A 10,497-nucleotide genomic window follows, 5' to 3' on the forward strand; every position below is an offset into this window, starting at 1 on the left:
ATATGTACCATTATTTTGTAAATATGAGAAATTGAGACTTTAATGAGGTGAAGTGACCTGAAAATGCAGCTAGGAAGCTTCCAAAAACCAAGCTCCTGGTCTAAACACAAGAATGTACTTGATCTGATGGTTTGAATGAAGTCCTCAAAAGTCTATGCAGGGAGAAATTACCGTCAGGGTCGTCTTGACCACTCACCTTATCAGAAACCCGGATTCCTGCAGAAGCACACCCTGATGTTACCTGATTAATCCGAATTTTCAGGGGCTGAGATTTCTGCTACTCCTTAAACTCCCCTCTGCACATTCAACTCTAGAAAAGCTTCCCTGAGTTGCTGGATCCACACCTGCTCGACCCAGGAACGCTTGTGGGTCTCCAGAGACAAGGAAGATCTGACCTGGGTGTGGTGGGGACCTGGAAGGGACTGCTCGGGGCACAACAGGAGAAGCAAGCCCTGATGAACATCTATCAGAGACGTTCATCTCAGGTTCCCTAGGCCCCCAAGGCCGAGTCTACTCTTCCTCCTACACGCGCCCTCTTCCCAGAGCGCTGGCTGCGGGTCCACAGGGACGCTTACCTCCTGGTAGCTTTGTTAATGACTTTAGTGTCTGATTGAGATCAGGTGGCCTCCAAGCTGGCACCAGCATCCATTACACTCTCCACAGATAAGGAAACCAAACATTAGTTGGTTGGTAGCAAACAGTGCCATAAACACACCCACGCCTTCCTCTCCTCACCCCTTCAAAGGAGCAGCGAAATGCCACTTCTGTCCTTATTTGGACGGGGAAATAAAGAGCTGAATACAACCTAGCTTGGACTAGAAAAGGTTGCGTTAGCCCAGAGAGGTTTTCCTACAGAGAATGCTTTCATTTCCCCTGCTGAATCAAGTGCCTTCTTGTCTTCCTCCGGGAATTCTCCAAATAACATCACTGGCTTGAGCACCTTACCTCGATGGCCCCGGATTATATGTCTACTTAAAGGGTACTCTGAACTCTGTTCATTGTATACATACAGGATACAATTTAGCGAGGATTGTCAAGTCACTTGATATATTTTGTTTTGTGTCTTGTGCATCTGAATAGTTTATTTTTTTAACGTTTATTTATTTTTAATGGGGGGAGAGGGGGAGGGGCAGAGAGAGAGAGGGAGACACAGAATGTGAAGCAGGCTCTAGGTTTTGAGCTGTGGGCACAGAGCCCAATGCGGGGCTCGAATTCACAGACCGGGAGATCATGACCTGCGCTGAAGTTGCATCCGAATAGTTTATAACTCCCCTTGGGACTAAGCAGGGTATTTCCTCAGTGTTGCCCGGTGTGGGCCCCTAACCAGGAGCACGGGAATCAGCTTGGAGCTTGTTAGAAATGTAGGCTTCCTGGTCCCACGCAGACACACCATCAGAATCTGCATTTTGACAAGATCCGCAGATGAAATTCATGTGCACCTTGAGGTTTGAGAAGCTCTGGGCTTCAGTGTTCTTTACTGACAGAGATTCTCCTGTGATCCCAGCACGGTGGTCAGTATACAGGGCAGGGTCCATTTCCACTGTCCCCCAAGACCCCCTCCCCCTAGTGTGGACAATAACTCTGCTTATCCTTTTTGTATATTTTTGTGCATATTATATACTTTCCCAGTGTCCTGCACAGATACTCTTATTAGTAGCAAGTAGGAATAAGAACAAGAGGTATTTACCGAGCATTCATGGGCTAGATGACCTACATGTGTTATTTTGTTCAATTATTGTTGCATTCGTTTTTATCAGGCTGCCATACAAAGTGCCACAGGCTGGGTTGCTCACACAACAAAAATTTATTTTCCCACAGCTCTGGAGGCCAGAAGTCCAAGATCTAGGGGTCAGCAGATTTGGTTTCTTCTGCAATCTCTCTCCTTGGCTTGCAGACGGCCATCTTCTCACTGTGTCTTCATACAGTCTTGCCTGTGTGTGTGTCCGGTGTCTCTCTGTGTGTTCAAATTTCCTCTTCTTATAAATCAGATTGGATTGGGGCCCACCCTAATGGCTTCATTTTAACTTGATTGCCTCTTTAAAGACCTTATCTCAAAATGTGGTGACATTTTGAGGTATTAGGGGCTGGGACCCCAAAGTATAAATTTTGGAAGGATGCTGTTCAGATCATAACAGCTATAAAGTGGCTAATTATTATCATCCCCATTTTACAGATGAAGAAACAGAGGCTTAAACAGTTCCTTAACTGATTAATGTCACACAGCTAGTGATGATGGAGCCAGCAGTGGAATTTTTTGTTTACTCATGAATTTGTTTACTCATTTATGTAGCAAATATTTACTGGATATTTACCATGAGCTATGCATTGTAGTATGTGATAGGGATACAGAAACCACGGGTGTTGGTCTCATAAACTTTACATTTTCCTGGATTATTTTCTATCCTAGAGTCTATATGCTTACTCTCCTATGACTGCAGAGATCCGTTTTTTTGTGTAGTTTCACATCATTATTTATCACCAAATTTAAGTGAATAATATAGACACCTTCCAAACAAAACCAGGTTCTGAATCGACCCCGTAACCACCTACCTGGGACTGTACTTGTTTCCGGTCAGTCCTGGCCATTTCTCAGGGTGACCAACTCATCCCAGTTTGTCTGAGACTAGGACTTCCCTGGTTTCAGCAGTGAGAGTCCTGTGTCCCAGGAACCTCTTCCATGTCAGGCAAAGCATCATAGTCGGTCACCCTGCTATTCCCCGACTTTTCCCTGCTAGGACAGAGGATGAGGAAGGAGAAGACGTCACATGGTAGAACCCAGTTTCCAAATGGAGAAGGACCGATGGGCCAATGAAGCCTCAGTGTCACCCAGGCCGCCCCCTACTGGCCAAGTGGAAACCATCTGGGGCAGCCCACTCCCTCCTCAGATGGGAACTGAACCCAGGGGATACACGGACCATCTCAGCGTCTCTATTCCCGACGGAAGCATGGACTCTGGGAATTACAACAAAATAATCTCTTCAGGTTCGTCAGCGGAGGCCTCAGGAATTCCCGAGTTCCAAATAGCCCACGCCCCCCCCCCTTGGATAATTTTACTTTCGTTTCAGTCCACAGCACGTGTGGAACTCCCAACAGCAGTGCGTTGTGGGGCCGGGGACGTCCTCTCTGAGTCGGCCTTCTTGGGGACAACGGGGCCTGCTGTGCTGTCTGACGGTAGAGCCCTTGGAATGTGCGGAAGGCAGCTTCCGAAAGGCAGCCAAATCCTGTTGCGTAACTGATGGCCTCAGCACGGCCCTGCTGACCCGCTCTGCCTCTTCCCTGGTGCTGGTGTATCTTCTGCTCACTGACCCTTTGAGACCCGTGTAGATGCGGCTTCTGGAGTCTGGCAGTGGCAGGCCTGCGGGCCGCAGAGGTGCTAAGCGCCCTGCGGTCCAGCCTCTGCTTTTTGTCATCCTGTTCAGGCTCAGGGCTTCAGTGAAGGGATCAGGGAGTAAAGAATGGTCAGGCAGCCTCTTAGTTAAACCTAGCAAAACTCCTAAATATAAATTTTAGCTTTTCAACAACAAAAGAATAGCCACGAGGAATGCTAGGTTATATTCTTTTTTTGTTTTTAATTTTTTTTTTAATTTTTTTTTCAACGTTTATTTATTTTTGGGACAGAGAGAGAGACAGAGCATGAACGGGGGAGGGGCAGAGAGAGAGGGAGACACAGAATCGGAAACAGGCTCTAGGCTCTGAGCCATCAGCCCAGAGCCCGACGCGGGGCTCGAACTCACGGACCGCGAGATCGTGACCTGGCTGAAGTCGGACGCTTAACCGACTGTGCCACCCAGGCGCCCCAAGAATTGGAGCACCATGGGAAAACTCCCACACATTTGGTATCAGGAACCATCGTTCAGCAATGAACATACTAAGCACCAAGGAAGAGACACGAAAGCAATAGATGGCTTTTTGAGTTGACATCCAATTGGGAGTTCAGAGGCACATGAAAAAATGCACAATTCAAAGCCATTTTGGTAAGTGCCCAACAAGTGAACTGCTATAACTCAATAGGTCTTGACCTTGGAGTCCCTTCTGACTTCCAGATGATTTCCGTTTCTATGTATTCTAACACGCTCAACTATAGGGCTATGAGAGAAGAGCAAGGGACAAGAGATGGCCCCTCCCTCCACATGGCCTCAGAGACCCTCGGTGTCACAGCCTGCCTCCCAAGGCCTGCCACACTGACCAGGCACAATGCTGTCATGGTGCGAGGGCCAGGGGCTAGCCATTGTTTGCTCATAGAGCATTTGAGTCTCCATGCCAAAATGAAGGCTGGGTTGCAAATGTTGGCATGTCCTCTGGGAGGCTAAGAAGCTTCCCCACATCAACGCTCAGGACATAGGCCTCAAGCAGTTTCCTCCCTGACATTTTATGCTTGGTTTTTATTTTTATTTTTTCCAAGTGGAAGAAGCATCACAGAGTCTCCATGTCTAACTGGGAAAAGACTCTAATATTTCTTATTGATCAGAACCTTCCAGAGAGACCTCTGAATTCCCACCTCCCAAAATACATTCATGGATCCAAAAGTGACAAAAAGCAGGGGACTCCAAGACTTTTGCATAGGTGGTACAGTCACCTGTGCACCCAAGGCTGATTTGAAGACTGCTGGGGGCCTCTTGGCCAGAAGCACATCCCCCTCTTAGAGGATGATTCCTTTCTGTGGGACTCCGGGGACATTTCAGTCCTCAAACTCCCTTGAAAGTGGACCCTGGAAATATATAGCTTAGAATCTGGGAGCTTAGGGGTGACTTAGCCCAGCCCTCATTTTACAGTTCAGAATCAGGACTTGATCTGCCTGGGGTCTTGTACCCTAGACAGTGGCCAACCTGGCCTATTTCTAAGTATCACGAGGACTTGTTCAGCAATATTAGCTACCTCCTCAATCCAGGAACAGAGAATCATTTGCTAGCTATGAACACGACCCCTGGGGGATGATTCCAAAAACCATAGAGGGGCTAAGATGTCTGGAAGAAGGAGTAGAGGAGAGAGCCCATGGAGGTGAGGGGTACCAAGTGGTTCTCCCACCCCGGGACCCGGCCTAGTGAGAAACTGACCACATTGCTCTAGGCATCTGTCTTGCCTGTTCAGGCTCCTGTAACAAAGTTCTGCCCAAAGCCTGGGCGGCTTCAACACCAGAAACTTACTTTCTCCCATTTATGAAGGCTATATGTCCAGGAACAAGGTACAGGAAAATGTAGTTCCTGATGAGGCCTCTCTTCCTGGGAAGGAGGGGAAGAAAAAAGGAGGTAAGGAGGAGAGAGAGAAAGAGAAATATACCTGGTGTCTCTTTTTTTTTTTAATTTTTGTTTAATTATTTAATCTTCTTTTAAAAAAATTCTTACTCTTTGTTGTTATTTTTAAAAAATGTTTTTAATGTTTATTTATTTTTGAGAGACAGAGAGAGACAGAGCATGAGCAAGGGAGGGGCAGAGAGAGGGAGACACAGAATCCAAAGCAGGCTCCAGGCTCTGAGTTGTCAGCACAGAGCCTGAGACGGGGCTCGAACCCATGAACTGTGAGATCACGACCTGAGCCAAAGTTGAATGCTTAACAGACTGAGCCACCCAGGCACCCCATTATTTTTCTTTTTTTTCTTTTTGAATTAATTTATTTTGGAGGCACCTGGGTGGCTCAGTGGGTTGAGCATCTGACTTCAGCTCAGGTGACTATCTCCCAGTTCGTGGGTTTGAGCCCCACGTCAGGCTCTGTGCTGACAGCTCAGAGCCTGGAGCCTGCTTTGGATTCTGTGTCTCCTCCCCTCTCTCTGCTTGTCCCCCACTTGTTCGCGCATGCTCTCTCTGTCTCTCTTTTTTCCTCTCAAATAAATATTTGTTAAAAATTTAAAAATCTTAAAAAAATTATTTCTCCTTTTTCCTTTTGTTGGTGTCTCTTCCTTATAAGAACATCAGTCCTATCAGATCAGGGCCCGATGCTTTTGACCTCATTAAACCTTAATTACCTCCTTAAAGGCCCTATTTCCAAATATAGTCACAATTGAGGGTTAGGGCTTCAACACATACATTTTGGGAGGACACAGTTCAGTTCATTAACAGGGTTGTCATTTTACCTTGGGGTAAATAACTTGAGGATCTCAAGTTATCAATAAGCCATTCATCTCAGCAGTGACAAGTCTCTTAGCAAGAACTGAGTTTGCCATTCAAGGCCCTTCTACTTTTGGTTGACAAATTTTGCAGCTTCATGGGACTCAAAACATTACCCATACCTCTCAGGAAGACACTAGACCACTCTTCCCTCAGGTGAGTCAGGTGCCTCTTTTCTCTGTACCCACGATACCCCGTGGATATCTTTTTTATCTTTACTTTTATCTTTTTTTATCTTTACTTTTTCCTGATGCACTGCCACAGTGACCTGTTTAACTCTATCCTCCGCTAACGGGTAGATTTCTTGAGGGCAGGGCCTACGTCTCATCTCAGTCTGTTTATAGCCCCAGCACCCTGCTCAATGCCCATAATGCATTAGGTATTTGATAAACGTCTGGTGGATAAACAAAATGACATCTTAAAGTTGTTGATACTGAGGCAGATTTATGTGCTCATGAAGCTTAAGCATCAGGGCCCCTCATTTGCTGGAGGACCTACCTGGCAATTTTGAAGTCACAAGTTAGTACTCTTTTCTTTAAAAAGATCCCACCCCTCAAAAAAATCTATATAAATTTTGGGCTCCACAAAACCTGGGTATGTTCCTGGGTTGCTAAGGTGAGGGGTGGCACTCTGCCGTATTTAATATTTTTTCCCTTCCTTGTTTGCCACTGAAAAGGAGGGAAGCACCTCAAATACACGTCTCTTTCCAAGACGATTTTTGAGAATATAATCTTGTCACTCGGCCATCTTTTGATCAAAGGAAATGAAAATACTCGAACTGTGTGCCTGGCAGCATGGAATATACGGACTTCCAGAAATCCATTAATTAAAGATAAAATAAGATGCCCCGAGTACAATTCCCGGACAGTTTTCTCCCCACCAACTATTACTCATAATCTTGGTGGAGAGAGGAAGCAGCCAGAAGGGTCAGACCTTGTACTTCAGGAGCTCAGTCATTTGTCTGGACCCTCCGCTTTGAGGGCGGTAGTCATCGACCCCTCAGACTCGCTCGATGGAAAGTCTAGCCAACCTGACCTCTTGTTAATGTCCCACGTTAGCCCACTTCTCTTTTTGCCTCCCTGTCACTGCCTTGGTCTCTTGCAACTGGCGCTAACTGGTCTTTTCCCTTCCCTTCTTGCCCCCTTCAATCCATCCCTCACATGAGAGCCAGGGTGACCTTTTCAACAATTCCAAGCCGGTCAGGTAGCTCCCGTGCCTAGATCCCTCTATAGCTCCCTATTACACTCAAGATAGAGCTCAGATTCTGTGGTACACAAATCCCTCAGGACCTGGCCGCTGCTTCCCTTCCCTTCCTGTCTCCCCCACTCTTTGCTGGCATCTCGCGGCTCATCTCAGTGAGTTACTTGTAATTCCTCGAAGGTGCCAAGCTCTCGCTACCATCTGGGCTTTGGCACACGTAGGCTCTCTGCCTGGAGGCTTCTCCCTCTACTTTGCGCTGACTCATCCCTTCCACTTTCAGTTTAGATTTGCGCCATCCAACACGAACACTACAGGAGCCACATGTTAATTGTAAATTTTCTGGTAGCCACGTTGTAAAAAGCTGAAAGTACACGAACCTTCCGGCACGATCATAGCTTACGTGACGGAACAGCAAATGCGGAATTGTAGTCCCACCAAAACACCCGAGCTGTGTTTGATGGGACACTATTTCCCACCGCTTCGGTTTTCAAGTTCAAATTCATTAAAATTAAGCACATTTGAACATTCATTTCCTCGGTCATGCTAGTCACACTTCGAGTGCTCGGGAATCCCGTGTGGCTAGTGGCCGCTGTACTGGACAGCACAACTTGGATGCCACTCTCTCGGGCGTCCCCAGGTGCACTGGGTGCCCTCCCCGTGTGGCTACAGGGTTTTGCGCTTCACCCCATCAGAGCACTTATCGCCCTGTGATATAGTTGCCTGCTTACTTGTCTCTGCTTTTCTTCAGACTCCCCGCCTCTTGCCAGTTGGATCTCTGTCTGACTCATCTTTGTATTTTCAGCACCCAGCAATCCTGGCCTCAAATGGCGGCTGGGTTTGTTTGTTTGAACGAGGTTGGAGGCCTGAACAGCAACAATCTTCTCTGGGCCTTCCAAGCACCACAAAATCTGCTCCCCGACTTGCTCTCACGTCTCACCTCCTACCACCCTCCCCTTGTTCGCCCTGCTGCGGCCACGTTGGCTCTTTGCCATTCCATGGAGGCCCCGTGTTTGTGCTGAGCTCAGGCACTCGGTGCCGTGTGCCCTGAGGCTGGACAGCCTTTCCCTGGCAGAGCCAATCAACTTTATTTGCTACCTTGTTGTATGTAAGCGCCTTGGTAAAGCTGCTTTTTCTGGCCAACCTTTCAAAAATAGGCCCCAGGGCACCTGGGTGGCTCAGCCAGTTAAGCGTCAGACTCAAGATTTCGGCTCAGGGAGTGATCTCACGGTACGTGAGTTCAAGCCCCACATCAGGCTCATGCTGGCAGGGTGGATGGAGTCTGCTTGGGATTCTCTCTCACCCTCTGCCCCTCTCTCTTCCTCTCCTCAGCTCGCTTTCTCTCTCCTTCTCTCTCTCTAAGTAAATAGACTTAAAAAAAAAAAGAAAGGTGGGTGATGCCTGAGTAGCTCAGTCAGTTAAGCGTCTCTAGATCTCATGGTGCATTGAGTTCACGCCCCACAGCAGGCTCTGAGCTGGCAGTGTGGAGCCTGCTTGGGATTCCCCAGCTCTCTCTCTGTCTCAAAATAAATAAATAAACTTAAAAAATAAAAAAAAAGGTGGGGGGGCACCTGGGTGGTTCAGTCAGTTAGGCATCTGACTTCAGCTCAGGTCATGATCTCACGGTTCGTGAGTTCGAGTCCTGCATTGGGTGAGCACAAGCCCTGTTTCAGATGAGCCCTACTTCTCTCTCTCTCTCTCTCTGCTCCTCATGGGATTCTCTCTCTCCCCGTCTCTCTCTGCCCCTCACTCACTTGCGCCCTCTCTCTCTCTCTCTCTCTCAAATAAAAAATAATGGGCTCCATTCTGTGAGTCATTTTCTAACTCCTGAACTTTATTTTTTACGACAGTGCCCATCACCACCTCGCATGTTATCAGCTTAATTAATCTGACTCTCCCGACCAGAGTGCAAGTTTCATGAGAACAGGTGCTTTCCTGTGTTGCTCAGTGGTGCATTTCCAGAACCTAGAAGAGTCTCTGGCACCCGATAGGAGCTCAATAAATATTTAGGGACTGCAAGAAGGTTAGACTATTGTAGGGGAACTTAGGCAAAGGGAAAAGATAAGTAGGCACACAGGAGCAGAGTTCCAGAAATTTCAATATTTCTCCCACTTCCAAGTTTCAAAATGTCTGTTAGAAAGTTACCTAACAACCAGCTTTTCCTTGGTTGATGGCTGTAACAGTTGCTGTGGGAAAAAAAGGGAAATCATAAGTTCTAGGAGGCTGAGGCTTCACAAGTATGTCTGAGTCTCTGCCCCCAGAACCAAGGGACCCCTGATCCTCCACAGGCAGAAGGGCTGGATGGGTGGAATGTGATTGTTGGAAGCTTCCACTGCAGTTGGTAAAGGAGACCACCAGCTGGACTGATGGAAGAGATCCTGCAGGATGCATGGAACTGAAAGGCACCAGGTAGGGAAGCTTCTGGGGAAAGCAGGCAGAATGGATGTCAGGCTTCCCTCCTGAATGGCAATGAGACCGATCAGGAAATGTAAGGTCTGGGACAAAGATCTAGGTCTCAGTCCGCATAGGGGCCACTCTGGAACATGACTCGGTGATGTGGGGCAGGCCACTCAGTCAACACTTTGTCATCACTTGTGAAATGGAGGTAAGTTGTACCTCCCAGGGTTGTTGTGAAGACGTGCCATGATCTCTGTGAAAGTGCTCCTCTGTGAGCTGTTAGTTCTCTGAGAAATACAGGTTATTAGCACTGTGGGCATTTTCTCCTGAGTTCTCTTGTCTGCCCACCCCACATGTTCAATCATTGAGTTTATTGGTTGTATATGACTCAGGGCTCTTGTAAACTTTTATTTTGTTGTAAAACTCAGGCCCTTTCCTCTTGACTGTCCCTCGGGGTTTACAAAAACAAATTCGATGTGGCCTTGGAGAACCACCATAATCTGTGATTTAAGGAGCCACGTTGGGCGTTTCAACAAATACTGTTTTCCAATGATTTCATATGTTAGTTTCTTATCTCCCCGGATGCACCATAAGCTGCTTGTTGTTAAGAACACAGACTTCAGAGTCATTCAGTCCTGGGTTTAAATCTCAGCCTTGCTACTTATTTGCTGTGTAAGGCTTTGGGTAGGTTATGCAATCTCTTTAAGCTTTAATCTCCTCATCTCCCACAATATTGACATCACGGTGCCATTTGTGAAGCATCGTTGTGAGAATTAAGAGATAATGCATCTAACATTCTTAA

Source organism: Lynx rufus, unplaced genomic scaffold, assembly GCF_022079265.1.
Source record: "Lynx rufus isolate CCGP_SWC_20201006 ecotype Redwood Valley unplaced genomic scaffold, mLynRuf1.p SCAF_2, whole genome shotgun sequence".
Lineage (NCBI taxonomy): Eukaryota > Metazoa > Chordata > Mammalia > Carnivora > Felidae > Lynx > Lynx rufus.